Here is a 19,018-nt window from a genome sequence, read left to right as displayed (position 1 = left end):
AAGACTCTCATCCAGACCTGGGTACCATTGTACCTGTGAAAAAATGAATAAAATAAAAAATAAAGTTTATATTCACCTGTCCAACGGCTTCTCTCGGCATGCCAGCAGCGCTGAAGGACCTTCGGTGACGTCACAGTCATGTGACCGCAGGCCCTTCACCTCTGTGTCTCGCGATATGCCGGCAGCCGGGAACCAGACAGTAACGAGCGCTGCAGCACACGCCGGGGAATCGGGGGTGAGCATAGCTTTATTTTAAGCATTGTTTTACGGTCACACTATATAAATCCATGCTGGATTTATATAGTGTGACCTAGTTGTCAAGCACTTTCCAAGTGATGCTAATCGCCTGGAAAGCGCTTGTCAATCTGCATGCGGAAACGCATGTGAATCCGCATGTATTCCGCATGTATTCTGCAGGAAAAACGCATGCACAATCTTTTGTAAATCCCATCGTTCCCCTAGGCGAGAGTATACGGGTAAGGGTAAGTTGGTTAGATGGTCTTACCAAAAGGGGGGAAAGGGTAGAGCAGCCCAATTTTCCTCTGGTCCATCAGGCAGACCCTGCTGCCATAAAGATTGGGGTGCTGCTCCGTTATTTTTCTAGAAAGTTGGCAGTCCATAACGGACAACTGTGACAATACAACTTAAAATCTTAATTAGCCAGATGATTCGATTTGTTAATCCAAGAGAAATACCTTATTGTGTTTGATTAGAGATTGCTGGCTGTGTTTTATTAATGTTCTGCTTGCTCGTCAGTTTATGTACACTAATTTATCTTATAAAGTGTCCAGCATTCCACTAATCTCATTAGTATCTCAGGAGCCTCTAACCATTGTTCAGAAATCGTCTAGGCAACTGGTTGAGTTAGTCGGCCCTGGAAGTCTCCAAAGTCGCAGCAGTTCTATCCCAGGCGGGAGGAGAAGGAAGGGTGAGACTGTGTAATGTTGTACCATCTTGGGTGTTTGCTGCGACTCTTCTGTGTGTTTATTGTCTGCTTTGTGGTTCAATAAAGTATTGCCACGCTGTTTTACTCTCACCCTGTGTTGTCTGAGTAGCGTTACGCCCATGGAAGACCCCGGGTCTTCACAACAACCAATGGATTTTATGGACAATAAAGGAAGGGAACAAAATAGACTTTTCCCATCCTCCCCCGCACCATTTTCAGCTTACCCGACAATATTCCGTTCCGGCCTCAGAAAGCCTCTGGCAAGACATAATAAACCTGGAGACACTAGGTGCAGTCAAACCAGTGCATCCCTCAGAACTAGGCCTGGGACACTATTCTTCCCTCTTTTCGGTAATAAAGCCCTCAGGCAAACGCCGTACAGTCATAAACCTCAAACCCCTAAATCAATGGGTGGAATACATGAGATTCAAAATGGAGACAATAGGATCCAGCATCCCATTAATAGAGAAGAACTCTGTAATGTGCCCCCTGGACCTAAAAGATGCATATTACCATGTTCCTGTCCATCCAAATCATCAACAATTTCTAAAGTTCACTCTCTAACAGGAAAACAGTGTACCATTTCCAGTTCACCTCTCTACCATTTGCCTATCATCCGCTCCTCCAATTTTTACAAAAGTAATGACAGAGGTAGCAGCCTTTCTAAGGAAACAAGGTACGATCATAATTCCTTACCCGGATGATCAGCTTCTAGTGGCCGAATCAAGGTCTCTTCTAGTCCAACAGCCAAAACAGGTGATCGAGACCTTAAAATCCCTAGAGTGGTGCATCAATTGGGAAAAATTGGACCTCCAGCCATACACCAAAAAGTGTTCCTAGTATTGCTCTTAAATTCTCATCTTCAAAATTCCTCCCTGCCTCTAACAAAAGAGGAGGAGATCAGTCTAAAAATACGGAATTTCCAGGAAAGGAATTCCACCTCAGTCAGGTATTCCATGAGAATCCTAGGCCTAATGACTAGAGCCGGCGTCAGCACCTGGCGTGTCGGGGCCCTGAGCAGGCGGGGGGGGCCCACTCGTGGTCGGGCACCCAGCCGGGCTATGGCCGGAGGAGAGCGGTGCCAGCGCCCGCCATTCTCCCCTTCTTGCTCAGGGCCCCGGCAGCCGGATGCTTACCTCTCCCCGTGCTTCCGCAGGTCCACTGTCTTCCTGCTGTGCGCTCCTTGTGACGTCTCGGGTCAGAGGGTGCGGTGACGTCTTTCCACCATGCCCTCCCCTGAGCCGTCACAGGCAGCATAGAGCAGGATGACGCCGGCGACGATGGAGTCCAGACCTGAGCAGCGGCAGCAGGTGAGGAGGAGTGAGGTGAGTATTTGATTTTTTTTTTTAATGTATGGAGGCATGGGGCATTATATTGGGGGGTGACATCCTGCATGGGGCATTATATGGGGGGTGACATCTTGCATGGGGCATTATAAAGAAGGGGGTGACATCCTGCATGGGGCTTTTAAAGAGAGGGGGGTGGTAACCTGCATGGAGCATTATAAAGAGGGGGGGTGACATCCTGCATGGGGCATTATATGGTGGGGGAAAGGGACATCCTGCATGGGGCATTATATGGTGGGGTAAAGGGACATCCTACATGGGGCATTATATGGCAGGGGGAGGTGATATCCTGCATGGGGCATTATATGGGGTGTGACATCCTGCATGGGGCATTATATGGGGGGGAGTGACATCCTGCATGGGGCATTATATGGGGGGCAGTGACATCCTGCATGGGGCATTATATGGTGGGGACAAGTGATATCCTGCATGGGCCATTATATGGGGGGAAAGGGACATCCTGCATAGGGCATTATATGGGAGGGAGAAGTGATATCCTGCATGGGGCATTATATGGGGGGGAGTGACATCCTGCATAGGGCATTATATGGGGGGGAAGAGACATCCTGCATGGGGCATTATATGGGGGGGGGAGGTGATATCCTGCATGGGGCATAATATGGGGGGTGACATCCTGCATGGGGCATTATATGGGGGGGAGTGACATCCTGCCTGGGGCATTATATGGGGGGAAAGGGACATCCTGCATAGGGCATTATATGGGAGGGAGAAGTGATATCCTGCATGGGGCATTATATGGGGGGGAGTGACATCCTGCATGGGGCATTATATGGGGGGAAGAGACATCCTGCATGGGGCATTATATGGGGGGCAGGTGATATCCTGCATGGGGCATAATATGGGGGGGAGTGACATCCTGCCTGGGGCATTATATGGGGGGAAAGGGACATCCTGCATAGGGCATTATATGGGAGGGAGAAGTGATATCCTGCATGGGGCATTATATGGGGGGGAGTGACATCCTGCATGGGGCATTATATGGGGGGCAGGTGATATCCTGCATGGGGCATAATATGGGGGGTGACATCCTGCATGGGGCACTATATGGGGGGGAAGTGACATCCTGCATATGGGGCATTATATGGGGGGAGTGACATCCTGCATGGGGCATTATATGGGGGGGACAAGTGATATCCTGCATGGGCCATTATATGGAGGGAAAGGGACATCCTGCATAGAGCATTATATGGGGGGGAGAAGTGATATCCTGCATGGGGCATTATATGGGGGGGAGTGACATCCTGCATGGGGCATTATATGGGGGGGAAGAGACATCCTGCATGGGGAATTATATGGGGGGAGGGACATCCTGCATAGGGCATTATATGGGGGGAGAAGTGACATCCTGCATGGAGCACTATATGGGGGGAGTGACATCCTGCATGGGGCATTATATGGGGGGTGACATCCTGCATAGGGCATAATATGGGGAGGTGACATCCTGCATGGGGCATTATAAGGGGGGAACAGTCTGCATAGGGCATTATGTGGGGGGAACAGCCTGCATGGAGCATTATATGGGGGCCAGTATCCTGTATGGAGCGTTATAAGGGGACCAGTATCCTGTACAGGGCATTATTTGGGGGCCAGTATCCTGTACAGAGCATTTTATGGGGGCCAGTATTCTGTATGGAGCGTTATATGGGGGCCAGTATTCTGTATGTAGCGTTATATGGGGGCCAGTATTCCGTATGGAGTGTTATATGGGGGCCAGTATTCTGTATGAAGCATTTTATGGGGGCCAGTATACTGTGTGGAGCGATTTGCTGGTTTCTGAGCTATTGTGGAATTTACAATAGATATCGGTCATGTAATGTAAGAAGTGAAATCTTTGCATTGTACTATACCTATATTTCTCTGCGTTATCTGTGCATCATGAATCGTGGTATGTGGGGCCCACTGAGACTCTTTCGCCCGGGGCCCAGAAAAACCTGGAGCCGGCCCTGCTAATGACGTCCTGTATCCCAAGTGTAAGATGGGCCCAGGCTCTCTCAAGGCCCTTGCAAAAGGCAATCCTGTCGACGTCTGGCCTGGACAAAGGGATGAGACTGTCGGCAGAACTAAGATCTTCCCTTTCTTGGTGGACATCCCTGTCGAACCTAAAAAAGGGCGTAGATTGGATCCTTTTACCCTCCAATCGGATCACTACAGATGCCATTCAGAAGGGCTGGGGCGCTGATGTAGAGGGCCGTTATCTTCAGGGCACATGGTCTCCCGTGGTGCAAAGAAGATCATCCAATTTCAGAGAGTTACATGCAGTCTGGGAAACAATCCAGCAATGCCAGGATTTGGTTAAGGGATGTCACATAAAGATCTTCTCAGGCAACAGTATACCGTCTCCTTCCTAAGCCGGCAGGGAGGCCCAAAAGGAAAGTTGTTATTAGCGGAACACATCTTCCGGTGGGCAGAGAAAAATGTTCTTTCAGTGTCAGCGGTCCATCTCAGGGATCCAAAAACAGAATAGCAGATTTTCTCAGCAGAGAGAGAATATGGTCCTCCAAGTGGGAACTGAACCCAGAGATCTTCCAGCAAATAGTCCAGAGATGGGGCATACCCTGCATAGAATTATTCGCAACCAGGAAGAACAGTAAACTTCAGCAATTTTTTTCTATGAACCCAAAGGACAATCCGGAGGGAGTGGACATTCTATCTCAGCCCTGGGTAATAGGCCTTCTGTACGCCTTCCCTCCGATTCCGCTTATCTCAAGAGTATTGACAAAAGTCCGAGAAGAACGGGCGACTTTAATTCTGATAACTCCCTACTGGCCCAAGAAGAACTGGCTCCCGATCTTACACCACATGTCTCTGGATTATCTATTCAGACTTCTGGACAGAGAGGATCTACTGTCTCAGGGAACCCTATTGCATCAGGACGTTCACTTCCTTGAATTGACTGCATGCATCCTAAGTTCCAAAAGCCTCTCAGATCGGGTAATAACAACTCTGCAGGCTAATAGGAAACTGATAACGTCAACAATTTGTACTTTCACAGGACAGTCAGTTCTGGACATTTCTTGTCCGCATCTCCCTAAAATCCTGGAATTCCTCAAGCAAGGATTTGACAAAGGATTGAGACTAAGCACATTAAAGGTACAGATCTCTGCCCTAAGTGCCTTCCTGGACTACTCCCTGGTAGACCACCCATGGATATCAAGATATACTAGAGCTGTTACTCCCCTAAAGCCTGCCTACAATTAGTAACCATGTCCCATCATGGGATCTAATTCAAGTGCTAGGAGCCCTATGCAAACCTCCTTTTGAGCCCCCCCGAACAGGTGGGTATCGATCTACTCTCCATTAAGTCCGCTTTCTTGGTGGCAGTCACGGCAAAGCAAGTGGGTGAGATTCAGGCGCTTTCAGTATTAGACCCTTATCTGAAAGTTTTAGAGGACAGATTAATTTTCAGACTAGATCCCTCCTTTCTTCCCAGAGTGGTATCCAATACGAACCTAAATCAGGAAATAATTTTACCATCTTTTTGCCAGTTTCCAAAAAATGACAAAGACAAATTATTCCATACCCTGGATGTAAAAAGGTCGGTGGTCAGCTATGTGGAAGTAACAGCTCCCTGGAGGCAGGACTCAAATTTGTTCCTACAGTACTCAGGAAGAAACCAAGGAAAAAGGCCCCCAAACCAACTTTGGCGAGATGGATAACTAGAACTACCGCCCTCACATACGAGTCAGAGGGAAAAGAACCACCAATTAGCATTAGAGTCCATTCAACTAGGGCAATTTCCGTATCCTGGGCGGGGAAGGCAGGAGCATCGGTGGACCAGATCTGTCAAGCAGCAATTTGGTCCAATATATCTACATTTAGTAAACACTATAAGTTAAATGTACTGTCCAGCCAACAGCTAGTTTATGGACATAAAGTCCTTCAATCAGTAGTCTCCTGTCGTGCTGTCATGATGGACGGCCTGGTAAAATAGGAATTATTCCTACCGTTAATTACATTTCCAGGAGTCTGTGGCACCCCAGGGGTCTGGTTGCCACAGTAATAGAAATATTATATCTGAGAGCAAGTGGGAGGTTTCTCTGGTCAGGAGCCCTAAGCATGCAACACTGCCCGCCCAGACCTGGGAGGGGAGGAATCTGCCCTTATAAACTGAGTCTGGGGCAGGATTAGGAGAGTCAGAGCTTGGAGAGGGAAAGATACAGCAGGAGCTCTGTAGGAACAGTAGCTGAAGACCAGGGGCTGGAGCTGAGCAGAGCTCGCCCTGGCTGAGGACACTACAACCGGACACCGGAGTCCGAAGCTGTGGGGACTGATATACACCCAGCAGCAGAAACCAGCCGGCAGGGGATTCCAGGTCCTCTGGCCATAGAAGCCCGGAGGCTCAGTCACAAGAAAGGGACCAGCGCCACCATCCAGGAGCGGAGGCTAACAGAAGGCCCCAAGTCACCAGCCGTACGGGTGAGCACCACATGGTATACTCAGGGACGTGGGCTACTAGTAACCGCTTACAGCAAGGTAGCCAGGAAAGAGTGCAGATAGACGGGGAGGCCTACAACTCCGCCTGGCCAGGGGAGATCCTGCTTGCTCACAGACTGACCAGGCCTCTACTGCTAACCAGTACTCCCGGGAGGGTCTGCTTTATACCATCAGTAAAGACCCTGAACTGCACCACACGTCTCTGTGTTTCATCGCCGCACCAGCACCATTAGTACTGGGACGCTCACACCATCACTCCCATCATCCACACTAGCTGCCCTGAGGCAATACTTCTCCCGTGGGGAGTTATCCCATTCTTGGCTGCGCATACAACATCAGCCTCAGCGGTCTGCAGCGCAGCGGCGGTCCCCACTGACCGCAATCCACGGGTGGCGTAGTCGGACACTTGTTACAACATTAAGACTGCCACTGGTTTGACCGCCCTGGGCACGGACCGGGTCACTGCCACGGAAGACTACAACCCCCAGCGATCCGGCTCCGGGTACTCCCGCACCGTGCATCCACAACACAGGCCCAGGGGGCGCTTCAAGTCCATCATGACAGCACCGTTATATTCCCTCCCCTGCTCTTAATACTAATGTGAGTGTAACATTGGTGTAAGTTTAAAACCTACTCAATAAATAATGAATAACCATAAAAATCATTTAAAATATGTATTTAATAATTTTTATTCATAAACATGAATAAAAACAACAAAAAATTAAGATACAAGGAAAGGACTCAGGGATACCCAATATACCCAGAATAGTTAAATGTGGGGCATAGCATATAGGAATTAATAAATAATAGAAGGCAAATCCTGACTATATGTTAAAAGTGCATATGTGCAATAAATACGTGTAGCAACAACTAAAAAGTACAAATAAATTAATCACAGTGGATATATTAATAGAAGCGCTAAACTAAATACTTAATATGCCAAAATAAATACATAGACCGGAATAAATACCATATGATTAGGCCCCACAACCTCCAGCGCCGTTTCGCCGGATGGCTTTCTCAAGAAGTAGAAGGTAAGTGAAAAAAAGGGTGGTATTATATATATCCCCCTGGCCACTGGTGGAATATAACAAATCCCTTCAAGAAAGAGCCCACTCATAGGTGGATGCTCTGTACTCATTTTGTATTGATCAATTTCATTGGTGGACAGTGGAGTATAATTAAACCCCTATATCTTTAAATAGTATGCTTTCCAGCATGGAGCGCATGCCCACAACATGCCATCCGGAAATTACATGATCCGGGTGTGCGGTCCATAAAGCATAGAGAGTGCGTTCCACCGCTGGAACGCACAACCAGGGCGCACACCGCCGGAAGAGGAAGTAATGTACATAGAGGTGCGCAGACCACTGAATATGGAATGTGTGCTCCAGCGATGGAACGCAAGTAAAGGCTCCACCCCCAAGGCTAGATGACGGGCCGTCCATCATGACAGCACCATTATATTCCCTCCCCTGCTCTTAATATTAATGTGAGTGTAACACTGGTGTAAGTTTAATAAAATAGAGTTGCATCTATCCTGGTGTGGTGATTGGTACAAACACTGAGGGTGAGGTGAAGGTTGGGTGGGCTTTTAACCTCTCATGTGTTTTCTGTCCCTAGAGGATAAGTAGGACTGCCTCCTGTTGTGCTGTCATGATGGACTCCTGGAAATGTAATTAACGGTAGGAATAATTCCTAACTCATATAATTCATAACTCAGCATGTAATAAACTCTCTTACATCCATGACTTTTTCCTCTCTAATTCCCTCAACCTTCTGGCTCTCACCGAAACCTGGATCCAGCAGTCAGACACCACCGCCGCTGCAGCTCTCTCCTATGGTGGCCTACACTTCTCTCATACCCCAAGACCTGACAACAGATCAGGTGGAGGTGTTGATCTGCTTCTTTCAACAAAATGTACTTTTCAGGTTACCCCCCCAGTACCCTCCCTTATCTTCCCTTCTTTCGAGGCCCACACAGTCAGACTCTACCGGCCCTTCTCCCTGTGAGTGGCAGTTGTCTATCGCCCTCCAGGTCCCTCCCATCAGTTCCTGGATCACTTTGCTGCCTGGCTTCCAAATTTTCTATCCTGTGACATCCCCACTCTAATCATGGAAGATTTTAATATCCCAATTGGCGATTTTCTTTCCTAATCTGCCGCTCATCTTTTATCTCTAACCTCCTCCTTCATCCTTTCACAGCTTGCTAATTCTCATACACATGAAGACGGGAACACATTGGACCTGATCTTCTCCCGGCTTTGCGCAGTACATGACTTTACTAACTCTCCCCTACCACTCTCTGACCATAATCTTCTTTCATTCTCTGTCAAGAACTGTGAGGCTACTCAAGAAACCCCCACTTTCCACACCTATAGAAATATACGCGCCATTAACACCCAGAAATTTATGAAAAAGTTGCCATCATCATTGGCCCCAATCTCCTCCCTCTCATGTCCCGATTCTGCATTGAAGCATTATAACGAAATATTGCTATGCGCCCTGGATGAAGCCGCACCTCCTACACAAAGAACAATTCGGCATAGACGGCGACAACCCTGGCACACGCCTCAAACATGTCTACTCCAGAGGTGCTCCAGGTGCGCTGAACGGCTGTGGAGAAAATCTAATCTGCCGAAAATTTCCTCCATTATAAATGTATGCTGAAAACATATAACTCAGCCCTTCACCTCTCCAAACAAACCTACTTTAACAATCTCATCATCTTACTTTCCAATAATCCTAAACGCCTCTTTGACACGTTTCATTCTCTCCTCAATCAAACAGCACAGACCCCGACCACCGACCTCAGCGCTGACGATCTGGCCAATTATTTCAAAGAAAAAATTGACCATATCCGACAGGAAATTTTCTCCCAATCCCCAAACATTATGCATGCTCTCCCTTGCTCACTTTCTGACTTCGAACCAGTCACGGAAGATGAAATGATCAGGCTCCTTGCATCTTCTCGCCCTACTACCTGCACCAGTGACCCTATTCCCTCACATCTCCTTCAGTCCCTTTCTCCAGCTGTCACCACTCACCTAACTAAAATTTTCAACCTCTCCCTCTCATCTGGTATCTTTTCCTCTTCTTTTAAACACGCCAGCATACATACATTACTTAAAAAAACATCCCTTGACCAGAACTGCACAGCCAACTACAGACCTGTTTCCATTTATCTCTAAACTCCTGGAACACCTGGTCCATTCCCGTCTAATCCGCTAACTCTCAGACAACTCTCTTCTTGACCCTCTACAATCTGGTTTACGCTCTTTACATTCTACTGAAACTGCCCTCACTAAAGTCTCTAATGATCTGCTAACAGCTAAATCTAATGGTCACTACTCCCTGCTGATTCTCCTGGATCTCTCTGCAGCATTCGACACTGTGGATCACCAGCTACTACTCACTATGCTCCGCACTAATGGCCTCAAGGACACTGTTCTCTCCTGGTTCTCCTCCTATCTCTCTGACCGCTCCTCCTCTGTGTCTTTTGCCGGCTCGTCCTTCTCTCTCCTTCCCCTTACTGTCGGGGTTCCTCAAGGATCAGTCCTAGGCCCCCTTCTTTTCTCCTTATACACCCCTCCTATTGGACAAACAATCAACAGATTCGGTTTTCAGTACCATTTCTATGCTGATGACACCCAATTATACACCTCTGCTCCGGACATCACCCCTCCATTACTACAAAAGACCAGTGATTGACTTTCTGCTGTGTCTAACATTATGTCCTCCCTCTGTCTAAAACTGAGTCTGTCAAAAACTGAACTACTCGTATTTCCTCCCTCCACTAACCTACCTGTGCCTGATATTGCCATTTCCGTTTGTGGCTTAACCATTACTCCCCAGCAACAAGCCCGCTGTCTTGGGGTCATTTTTGATTCAGATCTTTCCTTCACTCCTCACATCAAATCACTCGCTCGTTCATGTCATCTACACCTCAAAAACATCTCAAGAATCAGGACATTTCTCACCTTTGACTCAGCAAAAACTCTTACTGTAGCTGTTATTCATTCTCGTCTCGACTATTGCAACTCTCTACTAATCGGTCTCCCTCTTACTAAACTCTCCCCTCTCCTATCCGTCCTTAACGCAGCAGCAAGGATCATATTCCTCGCCAACCGCTACACCGATGCCTCTTCCCTGTGCCAGTCATTGCATTGGTTACCCATCCAATATAGAGTTCAATTTAAACTTATCATGCTTACCCACAAAGCACTCCATGCTTCAGTACCCCCCTACATCTCCTCCCTTGTCTCAGTCTACCACCCTACACGTGCCCTCTGTTCTGCCAATGACTTAAAACTAAAATCCTCCATAATCCGAACTTCCCACTCCCGTCTCCAAGATTTCTCGCGTGCACTACCCAGGACGTTTTGATTAATTCCCAATACCCACAGTTTCAAGCGGACCCTAAAAACCCATTTCTTTAGACTGGCGTATCGCCTAAACACACTATCTGTCCGTCCCAGTTTTCACCCATATTAAAATCTTCAATTTCAGGTTCATACCATCCATGTACTTAATAGCCTCGGTCAGGACTCTACTCATACTGGCTGGCGACCAGTCCATGTATTATTATTTATCCTATTTAGTATATCAAGGCTGCATTATACAATATATGTACACTTTACCTTTTGTGTCTCCCCCATTTCCTCATAGACTCTAAGCTTGCAAGCAGGGCCCACACTCCTTTTGATTTGAGAAATGCTTATTCTGTATTGTTTGTATAAGTCCCCCCTAAAATTGTAAAGTGCTGCGGAATATGTTGGCGCTATAAAAATAAAAATTATTATTATTATTCCTATTATCTCAAAACTGAAAATAAAGATTAAAAAAGAACCACAGGACGGATTTCATCAACCCAGGTATCATTTTAAACAGTGTAACGGCGCCAACCTGACAGTGTATGTGGTTTACTGAACACAATCCTGCTAACAGGTGCGCTTTAAAGCAAGACTTAATCATCATCGTAGAAAGTAGGACACACAGAAAAGGACCTTAAATTCTGTATTATTGATCATGTCTCTGTACTTAGGAGAGGAGGCGATAGGGAAAAATTACTGAAGAAAAAAGGATTAGAGTGGATTTATAAATTGGATTCCCTAAAACCAAATGGACTCAATGTAGATTTTAAATTACATACTTTGGTTTAATCTCCCTACGTAGAGCTCTCTTCTATTCTGTGCTATAATAAGAATTATTGCTCATTTTTTTCTTAACTTTTTTGCAGATCACATGCACGAGAATTATGACTCAATCCCACCTTTTGATTTGCGCTATAAAAGGAAATGAACTGTTCATACAAATTGTTGCTCCACTGTGTATAATAATGGTTTTGATTGCTGTTTGAGGTTATTTGAATAGGATTGATTAAAAATGTGTACTGTCCCTTTAAAACATAAGCTACATATGTCAGAGCATGAATTGTTATATAAATATCTATACATTGCTGTTATCAATCATTTCTAAACATTAATCAATAAAAGACATTGGATTAGGCACATAAATATGGAGTCACATTTGGTTATAATGGTACAAAAACAGATTTGATTGCACAGTAAACAGGGCTATGACAAAATGGCCGGACGCGTGCGTACTAAAATGTTAAACGCTACCCCTAAGGTGAAAGCGTTGGTGACACGCGCAGTAGCATTTCTGGGACACCGATATGTGACGGGTATGGTCTTTGTACAATGCGGTGGGCTGAGTCATAATTAAAGATTGATATTTTGCACCTGTGTCGCTTTACACATAATTAAGCACTTTACAATATGGCATTTATTTTATGTACTATTATGAAACATTGATGGCACGTTTGATTCTGTACTATCATGATTATATGAATTGCACTAAAATGCACTTTATTATGAAATTGTATTAAGAAAGTGGATGTATTTATTAATTGGCATTATTATTGATTTGATTATATGTCACATGTCACTGCTTGATAAAGTTCCACATTTGGAAAGAAACGTCGCCATCTGAATAGGTTAATAAAATCTGCACATTTTTTGGACCATGGAGTGCTGCCTCTTTTCACTTGGACTTTTAAAGGTTTGGTTTTGCCTGGGAGGCTCTGCGACCATTTTCTATTGCTGGTGCTGCACTTTTTTCTTATTTATCCATAAATACGTATATTTACCGTATGTAAAATACACATTTGGTATCGCTGTGTCCGAAATGACCTATAAAACTCTCACATGGCAAAGAACTATGTTTTTTCATCATACCTCCAAAAAAAATGGAATAAAATCTGATCAAAAAGTCGAATGTAAATAAATGTTTTATCGCTGAAGAAATCAATCTTTTCCCACTAAAAAACAAGCCACCATACAGCTCCGTCAGCAGAGAAATAAGTTATATCTCTCAGAACATAGCGATACAAAAACAATTTTTTTTTTTTCTATAAAATAGTTTTTAATGTGTAAAGGCGGCAAAACTTTAAAAAAAAATGCTGGAGTTGGTTATGGGTTTTCAGGGTTTCCATGTAAATCTCTGAAATAAGTGATTCAGACTGAACCTCCAGCGGAAGATTCCCTATAATGAGGCAAATGGAGACACTGGCCTGCGATTTAACGGTGTCCGTCTTTTTACGGCTATGTTCACAATTTGCATTTTTGCTGCATTTTTTTATGCAAATTAAAAGCTGCGTTTTACAGTACGAGCAAAAGCTGTAAGATTTCAGAAATCTCATGCACACGCATTGGTTTGTTTTCTTGATTAATTGGAAAGCTGCAGTGTGTCACTTCGTTCAGCTTTTTGCTGTGTTTTTTCACCCATAGAAAACAGTTATCAGGTTTTGGTGCAGAAATCTCAGGAACAACAGGCACTAAACTGTATCAGCATGAAAATGCAGGGCAAAAAAACGCAGCAAAACCAGCTTTTTTAAGCAGAAAAAAAACGCAGCAAAAACGCAACGTGTGAACCTAGCCTAAGTGTGCATAAAAGCATGGTTGGCCACAGTTTTGTGCACCTCTTTAAAGGATGCCACTTGAATAGAAGCCAGACTGAGAACAGAATAATTCTGCTGCCTCATTATAGTGATTAGATCCGTCAGGGGTTTCATCTGAATCACGTCATTCGGAGATTTAAATGGAAACCCCGATGTAAGTGCTCAACGTAGAGCACAGGATAAATATGATTCAAAATGTTATGTAAAATGTACCCAATAAAAGCTACAACTTAATCCACAAAAAAAGCAAGTCCGTCATCTGTTAACGGAAATATAGGGGGCTTCCACGTTACTGGTAGTACAAAGGCTCTGGAAAAGCAAAATGGCTCCTTTCCCCTCAAAAGAAATCCAGCAAATTCTGCGCTCCCAAATACAAATGCCTCCTCCCTTCTGAGCCCTACAGTGTGTCTAAACCACATTTAGCGTCCCCATGTTTGACATTTCTGTAGCTATGGGAGTCCGCCTATTTTACGTGCGCATGTCTCCAGAAGCATGAGCTGGGCATAGCGTACTGGGCACTATAACGTACTGGGCACTATAATAGCAGATGTGGAATTTTCACTGAGCAACATTCACTGCTGCTCGTTTCTGGAAAACATCCCTGGAGTCAAAATCATCACTACATCTGTAGATAAATTCCCAGAGGGGTGTAATTTTCAAAATGTGGTCACTTGAGGAGGAATTCTGCTCTTCTGACACTTAGGGGCTCTGTATATGGAGTCTGCAAACTATTCTACGATAATTTGTTCTCAGCCAAATAGCGCTCCTTCCCTCCCGAGTCTTGCCGTGTGACTAAGCAGTACTGTACAGCCACATATTGGGTATTTCTGCATTCAGAAGAAATTGTGGGGCAAATTGTGGTGCCATTTTTACTCATTTTCCCAGGTGAAAATGTAAAATAGGGTGCTTAAACAAAATTTTTGTGGTAAAAATGTTGGTTTATTTTTTCTTCACCTGTCCAGTGGTATAAAATTCCATGACACATATGTGGTGTCAATGTGATCACTGCGCCCCTAGATGAATTCATTGAGAGGTGTAGTTTGTAAAATTGGATCTTTTATGGGGGGTTCTACTATTCTACCACCTCAGGGACTCTCCCAGTGGGTAATGGCACCTGCAATTCTTAACAGTAAAATCTGCCCTATAATATGACGCTCCTTCCCTTCGGAGCTTTTGACTGTACCTCAAAAGTAGTTCCCGATCACATGTAGGGTATTGGCGCACACAGGAAAAAATAGACCTCAGTTTGTTGTGCAGTTTCTCCTATTAGCCCTTATAAATAGAGATGAGCGTTGTTCGACTCGAACTGTTCACCAATCTCAAATTCGAGCTGTTTTGGGCGGTGTTCGAGCCGTTCGGCGAACATGAACGATTTGAAAAAAATTTGGCTGTTCGAGGTTATGTTCGATAACTGTTCATGCACCAAAATCATAACTGGATTTTTTCTCAGTAATGCTGAAAATTAATGTTAATACGCAGTTTGAGTGTACAGCGGGGCGGGGGGAGGGGCAGGGGATGGATCTCTGCAGAAATAATGAAGATCTCCATTTTTTTTTTCTCTTTCCCGCATTTACAGTGGGGAGGTGCAATCTGTCAGCCTATCAGCAGCGCACACACGGAGCGAACTGCTTTTTTTCACACAAGCAAGGGCATGTGTCATTGGCAGTGTATGTCACATGTCCTTGCCCTATAAGACCCAGCCATTTTCCCCGTCGCCACCATTTTCTCACTGCTGCAGCTGCGTGTTAGACGGCACCGCTGTTGCTGTGTGCGCTATACCTTGTTAATTTAAAGCCAATTTTCGCACAAATCTACAGATAGCTTGGGAGTAGGGAATAGTTGTGATTGCAGTCCTTTTAAGGACTAGGTTACAGCATTTCCTACGACTTTTATCAGGCAGGTCTGTGCTCTTAAATAGATAGGTTGGGAGTAAAGACTAATTGTAATTGCAGTCCTTTTCAGGACTAAGTTACATCAGTTCCTATCAGTTTTTGACAGGCAGGTCTGTGCCAGTGCTGTGCAAGTTTTTTTCACAGCATTAGGCTAAATCTAGCAAAGCTAATCCTTTTTGGCCTATTGCAGAGTGTGTTAGTCAGTGGAGTAGCCTATCTGTGTTGCAAGCTACACCACCTGTGTATAGAATACCAATTTTTTTACTGCACCTAGTGAAGTAAAACCTTTTGGGCATAGCATCATTCTATTAGTCCATCTATACTGACCTCCATCAGTTTGCAAATTGAATATAATTTTTTTCTGCATCAAGCTCTGAAAAAATATTTGGGCTTCTAGCAGTGTGTGGGACTTGGTCTATTAGTCCATCTATACTGACCTCCATCAGGTTGCAAATTAAAAATAATTTTTTTCTGCATCTAGCTCTGAAAAAATATTTGGCCTTCTAGCAGTGTGTGGGACTTGTTCTATTAGTCCATCTATACTGACCTCCATCAGGTTGAAAATTGAATATAATTTTTTTCTGCATCTAGCTCTGAAAAAATATTTGGCCTTCTAGCAGTGTGTGGGACTTGTTCTATTAGTCCATCTATACTAACCTCCATCAGGTTGCAAATTAAAAATAATTTTTTTCTGCATCTAGCTCTGAAAAAATATTTGGCCTTCTAGCAGTATGTGGGACTTGTTCTATTAGTCCATCTATACTGACGTCCATCAGGTTGCAAATTAAAAATAATTTTTTGTCTGCGACTAGCTCTGAAAAAATATTTGCCCTTCTAGCAGTGTGTGGGACTTGGTCTATTAGTCCATCTATACTGACCTCCATCAGGTTGCAAATTGAATATAATTTTTTTCTGCATCTAGCTCTGAAAAAATATTTGGGCTTCTAGCACTGTGTGGGACTTGGTCTATTAGTCCATCTATACTGACCTCCATCAGATTGCAAATTGAATATAATTTTTTTCTGCATCTAGCTCTGAAAAAATATTTGGGCTTCTAGCAGTGTGTGAGGCTTGTTCTATTAGTCCATCTATACTGACCTCCATCAGGTTGCAAATTGAATATAATTTTTTTCTGCATCTAGCTCTGAAAAAATATTTGGGCTTCTAGCAGTGTGTGGGACTTGTTCTATTAGTCCATCTATACTAACCTCCATCAGGTTGCAAATTGAATATAATTTTTTTCTGCATCTAGCTCTGAAAAAATATTTGGCCTTCTAGCAGTGTGTGGAACTTGTTCTATTAGTCCATCTATACTGACCTCCATCAGTTTGCAAATTGAATATAATTTTTTTCTGCATCAAGCTCTGAAAAAATATTTGGGCTTCTAGCAGTGTGTGGGACTTGGTCTATTAGTCCATCTATACTGACCTCCATCAGGTTGCAAATTAAAAATATTTTTTTTCTGCATCTAGCTCTGAAAAAATATTTGGGCTTCTAGCAGTGTGTGGGACTTGTTCTATTAGTCCATCTATACTGACCTCCATCAGGTTGCAAATTAAAAATAATTTTTATCTGCATCTAGCTCTGAAAAAATATTTGCCCTTCTAGCAGTGTGTGGGACTTGGTCTATTAGTCCATCTATACTGACCTCCATCAGGTTGCAAATTGAATATAATTTTTTTCTGCATCTAGCTCTGAAAAAATATTTGGGCTTCTAGCACTGTGTGGGACTTGGTCTATTAGTCCATCTATACTGACCTCCATCAGATTGCAAATTGAATATAATTTTTTTCTGCATCTAGCTCTGAAAAAATATTTGGGCTTCTAGCAGTGTGTGAGGCTTGTTCTATTAGTCCATCTATACTGACCTCCATCAGGTTGCAAATTGAATATAATTTTTTTCTGCATCTAGCTCTGAAAAAATATTTGGGCTTCTAGCAGTGTGTGGGACTTGTTCTATTAGTCCATCTATACTAACCTCCATCAGGTTGCAAATTGAATATAATTTTTTTCTGCATCTAGCTCTGAAAAAATATTTGGCCTTCTAGCAGTGTGTGGAACTTGTTCTATTAGTCCATCTATACTGACCTCCATCAGTTTGCAAATTGAATATAATTTTTTTCTGCATCAAGCTCTGAAAAAATATTTGGGCTTCTAGCAGTGTGTGGGACTTGGTCTATTAGTCCATCTATACTGACCTCCATCAGGTTGCAAATTAAAAATATTTTTTTTCTGCATCTAGCTCTGAAAAAATATTTGGGCTTCTAGCAGTGTGTGGGACTTGTTCTATTAGTCCATCTATACTGACCTCCATCAGGTTGCAAATTAAAAATAATTTTTATCTGCATCTAGCTCTGAAAAAATATTTGCCCTTCTAGCAGTGTGTGGGACTTGGTCTATTAGTCCATCTATACTGACCTCCATCAGGTTGCAAATTAAAAATAATTTTTTTCTGCATCTAGCTCTGAAAAAATATTTGGCCTTCTAGCAGTATGTGGGACTTGTTCTATTAGTCCATCTATACTGACGTCCATCAGGTTGCAAATTAAAAATAATTTTTTGTCTGCGACTAGCTCTGAAAAAATATTTGCCCTTCTAGCAGTGTGTGGGACTTGGTCGATTAGTCCATCTATACTGACCTCCATCAGGTTGCAAATTGAATATAATTTTTTTCTGCATCTAGCTCTGAAAAAATATTTGGGCTTCTAGCACTGTGTGGGACTTGGTCTATTAGTCCATCTATACTGACCTCCATCAGATTGCAAATTGAATATAATTTTTTTCTGCATCTAGCTCTGAAAAAATATTTGGGCTTCTAGCAGTGTGTGAGGCTTGTTCTATTAGTCCATCTATACTGACCTCCATCAGGTTGCAAATTGAATATAATTTTTTTCTGCATCTAGCTCTGAAAAAATATTTGGGCTTCTAGCAGTGTGTGGGACTTGTTCTATTAGTCCATCTATACTAACCTCCATCAGGTTGCAAATTGAATATAATTTTTTTCTGCATCTAGCTCTGAAAAAATATTTGGCCTTCTAGCAGTGTGTGGAACTTGTTCTATTAGTCCATCTATACTGACCTCCATCAGTTTGCAAATTGAATATAATTTTTTTCTGCATCAAGCTCTGAAAAAATATTTGGGCTTCTAGCAGTGTGTGGGACTTGGTCTATTAGTCCATCTATACTGACCTCCATCAGGTTGCAAATTAAAAATATTTTTTTTCTGCATCTAGCTCTGAAAAAATATTTGGGCTTCTAGCAGTGTGTGGGACTTGTTCTATTAGTCCATCTATACTGACCTCCATCAGGTTGCAAATTAAAAATAATTTTTATCTGCATCTAGCTCTGAAAAAATATTTGCCCTTCTAGCAGTGTGTGGGACTTGGTCTATTAGTCCATCTATACTGACCTCCATTAG

The sequence above is a fragment of the Phyllobates terribilis genome, unplaced genomic scaffold (assembly GCF_046119375.1).
Source record: "Phyllobates terribilis strain yellow unplaced genomic scaffold, ASM4611937v1 Scaffold_260__1_contigs__length_2691941, whole genome shotgun sequence".
Classification (NCBI taxonomy): Eukaryota; Metazoa; Chordata; class Amphibia; order Anura; family Dendrobatidae; genus Phyllobates; species Phyllobates terribilis.
Note: the sequence above shows the minus strand (reverse complement) of the source record.